General features: G+C 48.2%; 1 protein-coding gene across 3 annotated transcripts in view; it reads left to right on the top strand.

The window, feature by feature from the left end:
• Positions 1-12,631, top strand: part of CUX2 (cut like homeobox 2) — a 277,595-nt gene that overhangs the window by 36,946 nt on the left and 228,018 nt on the right. The window contains exon 1 of one of the 3 annotated variants that reach the window (XM_027566785.1): positions 4,107-4,297. The exons of the other annotated variants lie outside the window; for them this stretch is intronic. The gene's annotated coding sequence lies outside the window, so the exon portion shown is untranslated. Of the gene's footprint in view, positions 1-4,106; positions 4,298-12,631 lie in introns of those variants that run through there. 3 annotated transcript variants of the gene reach the window in all.

The raw sequence follows: 12,631 nt of genomic DNA, 5'->3' as shown, positions 1-12,631 counted from the left end.
TTTTCCCATCTGTCCAGTGGGGTCACTGGGTTTAGTGAAGACACTACAGGTAAAGCACTCCCTTGTGTGCTGCCTGGCACGTAGCAAGTACTCAATGAAGTTCAGTGCTGCGCACCTCTCCAGATTCACCCTGGCTGACCCTCCCTGATGGCCCATCATCACTCTTTAAGACTTCCTGGTTGATAGCCCCTCTACCCCAAAGTTGGTCAAAATAAAACTTGATTTATTTATGTAGTGATGGTTTTTCCAGTAGTCATGTAGAGATGTGAGAGTTGGATCTTAAAGAAGTCTGAGTGCTGAAGAATTGGTGCTTTTGAGTTGTGGTGCTGGAGAAGACTCATGAGAGTCCCCTGGACTGCAAGGAGATCAAACCAATCAATCCTAAAGGAGATCAACCCTGAATATTCATTGGAAGGACTGATGCTGAAGCTCCAATACTTTGGCCACCTGATGCCAAGAGTCAATTCATTGGAAAAGACCCTGATGCTGGGAAATAATTGAAGGCAAAAGGAGAAGGGGGTGGCAGAGGATGAGATGGTTAGATGGCATCACTGACTCAATGGACTTGAGTTTGAGCAAGCCCTGGGAGATGGTAGAGGACAGAGGAGCCTGGCATGCTGTAGTCCATGGGGTCGCAAAGAGACACAACATAGTGACTGAACAACAGCAAATTTTGTTCTTACTGAGTCTGTGTTCCTGTCAAAAGCAAGTCCCCTGACACTCTTCCCCCAGCCGCTTTACCCCTGTACATTTTTGTTTCCTCGTCCATCATTCTGTCCTAGTACAGTGCTGATTGCAGTATCTAATTCGGGGAATGGCAAACTTCCATGAGCATGGGGGCGGGCAGGTAACATCAGTGATGGGTTCAGCCCCGGGTAAGCAGGAGGAAGTTTGGTAGGGGAGCAGGAGTGCCAGACAGCTGGGGATATCTGGCCCTGCGGCAGGGGTTTCAAATTGTTTAAAACGCTGGGCTGGACAGATGAAATACCCAACTGCTGGCTGGCTGTGGCCCAGACCTGGGTTATAGTTCCATCTGCTCCCTGCCCTCACCACGACTGTGAGCTCCTTGAGGGCAAAGAGGCCCCTTCCCACCTCCCCCCACTGCCACCCCAAGGGCCCCATGCTGAGGATGGCACATGGCAGGGGTCAGCAAATTTCTGATGAATAAACAGCATATGCTGTTGACCTACTCATTTATTAAAAAAAAAAAAAAAGTATGTTCAATGTGGAAATTGTAGGAAGAACACATAAGCAAAAAGAAGAAAATGAAAATCACCTGTTTCTGAGATAAATCTGTATCATGATTTCCTTAGATTTTGTTTTTTATACCAAACATACAGAAAAGGACATGGGTCATACATGTTCAGCTCAATGACTTGTCACAAACATGGAACCATCACTCAGATTAAGAAATGGAACTTCCCTGTCCCCTGCCCCAGAAGCCCCATCTAGCGCCCCCAGCCACTGCCAGCCATGTCCCAGGGTGAGCCATCCTGACTCCTAACAGCACGTGTTGGTTTTCCCTGTTTGTGAACTTCATGTGAAAGGATCACCCAGCAGGCGCTCTTTTCTGTATGGCTTCTTTCACTAACACTATGTTCTTGAGATTCATCCGCATTGTTGTGTGTGGCTGCAGCTCATTCATTCTCCTTCTCATCTAGCATTCCATTGTATGAGGAGACCACAATTTATTCATCCATTCTCCTGTTGATGGGCATTTGGGTGGCTTCCAATTTGGGGCTCCTACTAACAGCTCTTGTAGGAACGTTGGTGCCTGAGTGTCTCTCTTGGTTGAACTGGTACACGTGTTTTTCTTGAGTGTAAATCAAATTTCTAGATCTTGACACAGTTGACATGCGGGTCTGGATGATTCTTTGTGGTGGGGGCTGTCCTGGGCATTGGAGGATGCTTAGTAGCATCCCTGGCCTCTGCCCACTAGGTGCCAGTAGCATTCCCCAAGTTGTGACAATCAAAAGGGTACCCAGTGTCCCCTCAAGGGTAGGCAAAATTGCCTCTGGTGGAGACCCAAAGTTTATATCAAGGAATGGATTGTTGGCTTACAGGGAATTATTTGCATAGCTTCAGTATAGTATATGCCAGCATTTTCCCCAAAGTGGTTGTTTCAGTTTATACTTCTGCCTGCTGCATGTGACCTAACCATTTCTAATACCTGTATTATAATTAATATATAAATTTTATGTAATGAAATCAGGTATAAGTATTATTCCACCTTATAATAGATTGCATGAGTTAAGTCTTTTGTATCTTTTATTATTTATTTTTCCATTAGAGAACAGTAAGATGATTAAATCTGTACTTACCTCTGGAATCTAACTTTTGTTTAGTCCCTGGCTCTGCCTCTCTCTAGCCATGTGGCTTTGACTGAGTGACTTCACCTCTTTGTGCCTCAGTTTCCTCTTTTGTCAAACAGGAACAATAATACTGGCCTCTTGTTGGAAGATTACACTAATTCATTAATGTGAGGCAGGTGGAAGAGGGCCTGGCACGTGGCGAGTGCTGTGTTGATGACTGCTATCCATTTAGTGGCTATAAATATTCCCTTGTGCGGATGAGCTGTGGTTTATGTCAGTTCTTTGGTGTGGAATGGTAAATGGTTTTCAGTTTGGGTTGCCAGATTTTGCAAAAACTAAAAAATGGTAATACTTAGTTACATTTTAATTTCAGATAAACAATTAATTTTTAATCAAGTATATCCTGTACAGGGCTTCCAGGGTGACACAGTGGTAAAAAATCTGCCTGCCAGTGCAGGAGATATGGATTCAATCTCTCGGTCAGGAAGGTCCCCTGGAAGAGGAAATGGCAACCCCCTCCAGTATTCTTGCCTGAAAAATTCCATGGACAGAGGAACCTGACGGGCTACAGTCCATGAGGTCGCAAAGAGTCGAACATGATTGAGCACGAACACACGGTACCGGGTATACCCTGTGCAGGGACTTTCCTGGTGGTCCGATGGTTAAGAATCTGCCTTCCAGAACAGGGGAAGTGGGTTTGAGTCCTGGTTGAGGAGTGTTCTTTGGAAGGAATGATGCTAAAGCTGAAACTCCAGTACTTTGGCCACCTCATGCAAAGAGCTGACTCATTGGAAAAGACTCTGATGCTGGGAGGGATTGGGGCAGGAGGAAGAGGGGACGACAGAGGATGAGATGGCTGGATGGCATCACCGACTCTATGGACATGACTTTGAGTGAACTCCGGGTGTTGGTGATGGACAGGGAGGCCTGGCGTGCTGCAATTCATGGGTCGCAAAGAGTCGGACACGACTGAGCAACTGAATTGAACTGAGGAACTAAGAGCCCACATGCTGTGGGGCAACTAAACCCACGTGCCGCCAACTACAGAGCCCACGTGCTCTGGAGCCTGCACGCCACGGAGCAGATCCCGCATGCCCCAGCAAAGACCTGACGCAACATAAACAAGTATTTTTAAAAGTATATCCTGTGCAATATTTGATGTTTTTATACTTTAAAAAATTGTTGTTTATCTGAATTCAAATTGATCCGGTGTCCTGTTTTTTATCTAGCTATCCTCTTTAATTTCGGGTCTTTTCTCTTTTGAGCATCCCAGTGATTAGCATTCTGGAAGCTGCATCTTTGCACACAGATAAGGTTTCCCAAACTTGGCTTCTCAACTGAATCACCTGGGGGCTTGTTAAAGTGCAGAATCCTGGCCCCACCCTACATCTCTTGAAACCGAGTCCCCAAGGCTGGGTTGCATCTGAATTTTTAACCAAGGCCCCAGGTGACTCAGAACCTAGACTTTAGGGTAAACTCCTGCTCAATGATATTTCTGATGTGCTATGTGAAAGGAAGGTGGGGCAGCAAAAACTTCCTTGCTGCTCCCGCCCTGGTCAGCTTTCTCCTGCAGGGGAAGATAAAGGTTTGGCCTTGACTGACCTTTCCTGGGACACCCCTGCCTGAGGCCTCCAGCCTAGGCAGGGGATTGAGGGGGCGTCTCCACTTCCGGCTGCCCAGCTCAGAGCCTGCCCCAGCTTTACAGGAAGCCCAGCTGAACTTTGGCAGCGGGAGAGAAAGGTGGGGGGATTGGGCACCAGGACCAGCTGCATTGATTTCTGTCTGCACTTCTTGGAAGCCCTGTCATGAGGAAAACAGGCAGCGGGTAAACAGTAGACGGCAGCCCCGGCAGCAGGGCGGGCCTGGCTGGCCTGAAAACCTGTCTCAGCTCCAAGTGTCTGCTAGATTCTGACTGTCGCTGTTGGGGGCACCAGTGCCCCTTGGGCTCAGACCTCAGGCCTCCTGAGACTCCACCATCTGTCCAGGTAAGGTCCGACCTGGCCAAGGGGCAGGGCCTGGATTCAGAACTGCACCCCTCACCATGGCCCCGCCAGACCAGAGCCTCAGGGACTCATGGTCCATTCATTCCATCCCCACGGGCCTTCAGAGGATGCCAGGCCAGGTCTGAGGGCAGGAGGAGATGTCTGCCACCAGCTCCTGACCCTGCCCTCAGCCTGGCGTGCAGCAGCTGCTCTCCCCAACTTTGGAGGACAGCTCTGATTTCTTTTTCATCCCAGCTGCTGTTGGGCACTCGAGAGCCACCAGGCCGCAGCCATCTGGGCAGGCCGACCCTGTCTGCTCAACTCAAAGCCACGAAAATTACAGCTCAGACAAGATCAATATGATCACATCCTGGGGCCTTCAGAGGATGCTTTTGCTTTGAGAAGAGGTCAGAAGGGGTCTCAGATTTATAAATATATTATTATTTAAGAGAGGATTCCTGGTGGTCTGTAAGAGTTTGTTGGCTGGGGAGACGGCTTCTCTCTGGCCTCCTGGAGCTCTCTGGAACAGAGCCAAAGTGTCCAGGCTGCTTAGGCGGGGGTAGGCTGGGGGCTTACGCTAGCAACAAGGGGGTCTTCAGAGTTTGAGTTTGGTTCTGGAGAGGGAGATGTTCACCTTCCTTGTATGTCCATTTGGTGCTGACAGCTGGTGCTGGACACATGTTTTCTGGAAAAGAACTCATCAAGCAAATACGTTTAACTAGTGCTTCATTTTTCTTCCTTTTTCTAAGTGCTTGTTATAGTCTGCGCATTGTTCTAAAGGCTCAGGGAATAGTATTGTTATGAAGTCAGATGGGGGCCTTGTCTTTTGGAATTTATATTGTCATTTTTTACCCTTACTAGTGAGGAACCCAGGAATCAGAGCGGTGGAGTGACTCGCCCAGGACCACTCAGCAAGAGGCCCCTGCCAGGTTCAATTCTCACTAGTAACTGAACAAAATAATCTCTTGATTAAGTGGGAAACTGAGTCTGAATAATGCTGATGATGATAATCAGCATTAATCGGGGCTTACTGTTGCCAGGAACTGCGCTAATAAGTGAATTCCAAGAGATCTGTATTACTGACATCTTACCTTTTTAAAGTTTTGAAAGCTGAAGTTTAGAGAGATGAATTCACTTTCCCAAAGTTAGAAAGCCAGCAAGTTGCAGGGCTTGAAGTTTAACCCAGGACCTGGGCCTTCAAGCTTAAACACATTTTATAGGTACTTTCTGGGCTTCCCACTAAGCCTGATGTGCTGGAGAGGAAGGTTACATTAGCTCATTATATGAAAGTCCAGCATTTGGGCTGGGATAGTGCAGTTGACGGAGAAGGCAATGGCACCCCACTCCAGTACTCCTGCCTGGAAAATCCCATGGACGGAGGAGCCTGGTAGGCTGCAATCCATGGGGTTGCTGAGGGTCGGACACGACTGAGCAACTTCACTTTCACTTTTCACTTTCATGGCAACCCACTCCAGTGTTCTTGCCTGGAGAATCCCAGGGATGGGGGAGCCTGGTGGGCTGCCGTCTATGGGGTCACACAGAGTTGGACACGACTGAAGTGACTTAGCAGCAGCAGCAGCAGCAGCAGTACAGTTGAGGGAGAAGGCAATGGCAACCCACTCCATTACTCTTGCCTGGAAAATCCCATGGACGGAGGAGCCTGGTAGGCTGCAGTCCATGGGGTCACGAAGAGTCGGACACGACTGAGTGACTTCACTTTCACTTTTTACTTTCATGCATTGGAGAAGGAAATGGCAACCCACTCCAGTGTTCTTGCCTGGAGAATCCCAGGGATGGCGGAGCCTGGTGGGCTGCCGTCTATGGGGTCGCACAGAGTCAGACACGGCTGAAGCGACTTAGCAGTAGCAGCAGCAGTACAGTTGAGGAGGGTGCTGATTCACTACTGACACCCGGCGTAATAATAGCAATAATATTAACAACAAAAACAACAGATTCCATTTGTTGAGCATTTGAGAAATTCCCATGTGCCTTCCTTATAAAGGGCTTCCTTGATAGGTCAGTTGGTAAAGAATTTGCCTGCAATGCAGGAGACCCCGGTTTGAAGGGGTCGGGAAGATCCACTGGAGAAGGGAAAGGCTACCCGCTCCAGTATTCTGGCCTGGAGAATTCCATGGTCTGTATAGTCCATGGGGTTGCTAAGAGTCGGACACGACTGAGTGACTTTCACTTCCTTATAAAGGTTACCTTAAAATACATAGCTGGATTTAAAATACATGGCCGTTTTGTTATTCCCATTTGGTGGGTGAGAAGTTGACTCACTTTCTCAAACTCACATAGGCAGGAAATACAGAGCTGAGATTGGAACCTTGTTTGCCTGCGTGGCCCACAGAGCCTTGCTGGTTCTCCCAGCAGCTGCTTCGAGGAGCCCATGATGGTGTCTACGCTCTGCGGGGGTCTACTTGTTCATGGAAGTGACTGGCCTCAGTCTCCTTTGTCAGACGGTCCAGATGTCTTCTCCCAGTTTGCTGTCTTCTTCCAGCCCTGCCTGGGACTCTTACATTTTCCCTTGTAAATCCTTTCTAATCAGGTCAACTGTGGAACACGGGCCCCCAAATAACGCCAAGTACAGCCTTTGCTGCCGCTGGATTTCCTGCTTGCTTAGCAATATGGAAACTTTGGTGTGGGTATGTGTCCTTTTAAAAAATCCTTTATTTGCTCTGCTCTTGTTTTTATAAGATATGGCTCTTAATGAAGCTTTAATTCAAGGTCAAAGAATCCAGAAGTTGGTGAGAGAGTCCATGGCCCCTGTGGGTCCTGCTAGACACATAAACAGCCAATGGCTGGCTTTTTTCATCTCCTCCTTTAAACAGTCCCATTGCAACAGAGCTCTTCCTTGCACGAGGAGGTAAAATATTTGAACTGACTGTATTGCCTGTTCCTAACTGTTTGCAAAATGTAGCCAGGCTCCCCTTGTCTTTGTTTATTTTTTCCTTTTCTGTAGTTCAAAGAAAATAATTTATTAACTTGGGAATTAGGGATAATATCGTTCCCCAGCCCTGCAGCTCCCTGAGGCCTGAGCTAGCCTGCCTGCCCTGCTTGGGAAGTTGAGACAGGCTTTTCCGTCAAAGGCACAGCCATGGCAAAGCCCAGGTGGACAGGGCTAATGTATTCGCAGTCATGATACGAAAAACCCGAGTGTCTGGAACCCAGCCCCTGGGGACCGGCGGGGCCACGCCATCGACCTGAACCCACTGGACTGCGCCCTCGTCTAAATCCATCAGGCTCGCCAGCCCTGGTCTTGGACCACTGAATAATTTACGGTCCTGCAGAGCGGCAAGCAGCAGGTCACTGGAGTTCATGGGTTAATAACAGGTTTGGTTTTCGATGTCAGCAGCTCTCTTGATAACGTATGAAAGAATCCTATTCTGTTGATTAGATTTTGAAATGGATCAATTTTTAATCAGCCAAACACCTGACTCACTCAATAAGAGTTGCATTGTGGAGACAGGATGGAGGCCGGCTTTATTTACAAGAGTGTTTGTTTTTTGGGGGCCATACGCAAATTCCCACCCAGGTCCCTCCTCCTTTAAGAATTGACCGGATTATCTCCCACCTCAAATGGCAGCCTTTGATTCACCTTCTGATTAGTTGGGAAATCCATGGATCTGTTTAAGAGATAAGAACAGCAGCTAAAGGTTTGATTTAGTCATCTGTGGTTATTGATGGGAAAAGCATTTATTTGCCAATGGAGAAATTTTGCTTAATGTAACAGCACAGAAGAAGGGAGGACAAAGGGAGTCCTGGCAGTAACCGGGGTGGCGGGGGGGGGGGGGCGGGGGCGGGCTGGTGGCAGAGGTGTTTTACCACTGGGAGTGGCTGAGGTTTTCAGCCCTATCCTCTATGAGATTTTCAAAACAATACTATGAAAGTGGGCCAGGAAGCAGCTTGAATGCATGGAAGGTTCATTGTGAAGGGTGTTGCTTCTGGCCATTTTATTCATTCAGCGAACAGGTTAGCCCACCCTGTGTGCCAGGTACTGCACTGGGCATTAGGGATGAAGCTGTTATTGAGACAGACAAGATTCCTGCCCACAAAGAGTATATATTCTGGTCTAGGGGAGGGGGAGGCAGGCAGTGAAGGAAAAACAAGGCATATAGTTATGAAACATGCAGAGTTTTGTGAGAAAACGCTGAGGAAAAATAACAAGAACATTGCATTTCAATGGTGATCAAGGAAAGTCTCTCTGAGTAAAGAGACATCAGAAATGGGAAGAGAGCAGCAGGTGGGAGGGGCAACAAGGGTTCAGGCCTGTAGACTTGTGTGCTGGATACCCAGATAAGGACAGTGGTGGATGAATGGGTGACAGGAGGCAGGGAGACACAAGAGGAGACTGGACAGGCAAACGGGCTGGGTTAGGTGGGAGGAAGACTGGGTTTATCTGCAGTGCCGTGGGGAGCTCTGGAAAAGTCCTGAGCAAAGCAGTGGCTTGTTCAAGTTTTACTTTAGAAAGGGTCAAGCTGAGGTTAGAGGACTATAGGAAATGCAGTCTATTGTAGCCATCCAGTGGGTGGTGGTGAGGGCATGGACTAGGGACACAAAGTGGGGAGAAGGGGACAGATTCAGCAGTTCTGGTCTGTGGCCAGGTGGCTAAGGAAGAGGAGATGGTGCGTGGGCCAGCTGGGGCCCCAACCTGTAGCCCCAAGCTGGTGGTGGCCTGGTCCCAGGGGGAGTGGAGGGATTCTCTGTCGTGGAACCTTGCTGGTCTGTGAACTGGTCTTCCAGACTTCCCTTCAGACTGGAACAGCTAGAAACAGGGTGGCACAGAAGTTGGGTCCTTGGGCTGAGAAATCAATAGATGAGAGGGCTTCCAGTCTGAACACTGCCTTTTGCAAGCCAGTTACCTCAGACAAATTGCTCTTTGCACATACAAGCAAGTGAGAATAATTGTTGGTATAGAACTTTCCAGAAGAACTCATAAGACATTGCTAACAGTAGTTGGTTTCCCCTGGCAGGGGTACATGGGCTGAGTGGGAGATTCACGTTCTCCTCTATACCATCTCGTAGCCTCTTAAGTTTATGCCACAGGCGTGTGGTGCTTGGTCAGAATTGTCGAGCTATTTGTGATGTGCTGTGACATTCACCGGATGGACCTACAGTGGCATTTGGAGCAATGACTGGTGTTCCCACCCCCTCTTTTACAGAAAGGCTCGGAGAGGGCCTGTCACTCGCCTGCAGTCACATAGCTGTACCTGGTGGCTTTAGCCCCTTCTCAGGCCCCAACGCCTCTCTTCCCTGCTCAGCCCCTCTTACCTGTTGCTGTTGGTTGAGATAGTAGATTTGATCAGTCTCTGAGAAGCTGGATTTTCCTGACACGAGTAGCAATTTCTCATTCCCCAGTGCTCTGCTCCAGGAACCATCGATTGGGCAGCTTTATTTATTAGCTTAATCGCCGCACATCCCTCAGCGACACTGTTCTTGCACTTGCATTGTCGGGGAGGCAGAAGGGCCTACATGCACACCTGTGTGTGCGCTCAAGGCTGGGAGTGTCCACGTGGATTTGGGACTATGTAGGAGGAAGCCTGACTCACTTCCCATCTCTCCTAGGTGACAGGCAGGCTCTCACAAGCATCTTAATTTAGGCACAAGTCATTGCTCACCGAGGGATCTCAGTGGAAAGACCGATCTGACCTAGCGACAGAAATCCTTGATGGGAGTCCTAGCACATCCACTTGCTTGCTGTGTGACCTTTCGCCAGCCTGTTCTGTGGGCCTCACTTCTTCATCTGTAAAATGGAAATGATGGTGGTCTCTGGCCTTCTTGTCTCTTTTCTCTCTTCTCACGTGTTGGCATAGCTTGCTCCTTCACTTTAGTCTTCACTCAAAAGTTACCTTTGTCAGGGAGGCCTTCTCTGGCTACCCTAAGTAAAATTCCACCTCACATACACACACACACACCATTCTTCTCTTCCATGCTATATAGTTTTTTCTTCCTTAGCACTTAACATGCTCTGAACTATTTGCCTTGTTTACCGGTTTCTTCCTTTTAAAATGGTTGCCCTGGCAGTACAGAGGTTTTTGCCTCTTCTGCTTCCTGCTGTCTTCCTAGCAGCTAAAATGGGACTTGGCCTGTAGTAGGTGCTCAACAAATATCTGTTGAAGGAATGAATGAAATGAGTCAGCGTGAGGCCCTTAGAACAGTGCCTGGTAGCAAACTTGGGGTAAGTTTTTCCTCACCTTTAAAATGGAGACACTGTTGATAATAACTATCACAGAGTTGCTGTGAAGATTCAGTGATGTGGGTGTTGAGTTCTTGGTACAGCTCCCAACGCAGTAATTCTTCAATAAATGGGATCTATTATAGTTGTAGTTATAAGTACTAAATGAATAATAAAGGTGCCTTGGTAATGGCAGAATTTTTGAGAAGTGGATTTAGTGTCTACGACCCAACAACCAACCCTAGCCACAGCCCTGTGATCAGTCCTGATTAGCTACTGCAGTTGTGGGGTCACCAGGGGTCACGATCCTCCAGTTTGCCTTTGGCTGTCATCTGCCCAGAGAGTAATACCCTCCTGGACTCTAGCTTTCTCAAGGAGGTGTCCCAAATTGTTCCAAGCAAAGTTCGTGTGATTTCATTTTTTAAAAAAAATCATGGAAAGTGTTCTTTAAGAAGAGAAAGACCGATGGATGATACTTATTGTCCCAGGGAAACATGCTCAGCACATGGTTATGTGGCTAAAAACTGAAGCTGAGCAGCACATAGTGTGTAATTTTATTTTGTTTTTTATATATAATTTTTGTAAATCAGAACAAGCAGAGCCTCCCCAGCCAGATGAATGAGACTTGTTCATGCTTAGACCTGGGTCTTGAGCTTCATCCCTAGAGTATGTGAGGAACCCCATCCAGGACTCTTTAACTGCAAGCAACAGAAACCGACTCGGCCTCCCACCAAGACTCATGTAAGGAGGGACTTCTCTACCCACAAGAAGAAGATTCTGATGCTGGCTTGCCAAAAAACCACAGCAGATGTCCACGGCAGTTGGGAGGGAATGGGATGGGATGGGGCAGGGATCCCCAAATGCAAATGAGGGGGGATTATTGGATGCAATGAGAATTCATTCTGGGGTAAGGGCTGTTCTCTGTAACCTGAGGCAGAGGCAAAAGCAGATGAACAGAACTAATGTCGGTCTCTTGGGACTTTGCAGTGTCCTCTGACAAGCTTTCGCCTGCTGGTGATGTGTCTTTGTTCCCTGGGGGCTTCTGTCCACAACCTTAAGACCACTTCCTGAGAGTGGGCAGGCCAGAAGTCTTGGGTAACTCTTGGGATCAGCCCTTAGTCTCAGGAGGTGTGTATACAAGTTCCAGCTCCCTCACTCCTGAGTGGAAGAGTTCTAGGTCTCTTCTGCATTTTCTTTGGGTAGTGAAGATTATAGGTGATTTTTGTGTTTGGCTTTCTTCAGGAGGTCTTTAGGTTTTCAGCTTGGAGAATGTTTTATCTTGTCATTTGAAATCAACCTGCTGCACAAGAGCAGGACTGCCCCCGGGCAGGTTGGGGGCATCTGTATAGGGACAGCAGGTAGCTTGGTAGCATCTTTGGCTTCTGCTTACATTGTGGACAGAGCAGTTCAGGCTTCTGCATGGAGCTGAGGTGAAGGGAAAAGAGAAAAGAGGGAAAGTGGAAACCACAGTACATTGTAGGGCAAAAATAAAGGGGTTGGAAGCAGTCCAAATAAAAGGCTGATGGCCTGAACTGGTTGCATTTGGGGCATTTCCAGATTTGAAACTTCAGTGGGCAGAGGTGTTTGAGCACCTCCTGTGGGGGCACGTCTGCCCACCGAATTGCCAGCTGCCTCCACCCTAAGTGTGGCAGTCAGTAATATCTCCAGATGTTGCCAGGTGTCCCCTGGGGGACACGGTCAACCCCAGTTGAGAACCACTGTGTCAGATTGGGTGGGAACAGAGCAGCCAGCATGCTGGTGATTAGTGATGTAGCCCAGAAGTAGGGCAGGAATGAGGAAGGAGGGCGCAGGTGTGAGAGGCCTTTGAGAACAAGAACCAGAAGGCCAGGGAATTGGAAGGTCAAGGAGACCATGGAGGGGAGAGATGTTGGATCCTGGACTTCTAGGGGATAGTGTCCAAGGCTCAGGAGCTGACCGGTCCATGGGACTGGAGCAGATGGAAAAGGAAGCAGAACCCTTTGGGGTGAAGGACTCTGGGGGGCCTCCAGGGTCAATGCATCTTGTGATATCTTCAGGGCTTAACTCAAAGAGAGACCTCGGTAAGGGGAGGATGTTGTTGAATGAATGAATGAGTTAATAAATAAGCCAAATGGGCATTTCTTCTAAAAAAGACTGAGATTCGTGAACCTAAGAAACCATTT

Source organism: Bos indicus x Bos taurus, chromosome 17, assembly GCF_003369695.1.
Source record: "Bos indicus x Bos taurus breed Angus x Brahman F1 hybrid chromosome 17, Bos_hybrid_MaternalHap_v2.0, whole genome shotgun sequence".
NCBI classification, from domain to species: Eukaryota; Metazoa; Chordata; class Mammalia; order Artiodactyla; family Bovidae; genus Bos; species Bos indicus x Bos taurus.
Note: the sequence above shows the minus strand (reverse complement) of the source record. Positions and strands in the feature narration are given on the sequence as shown.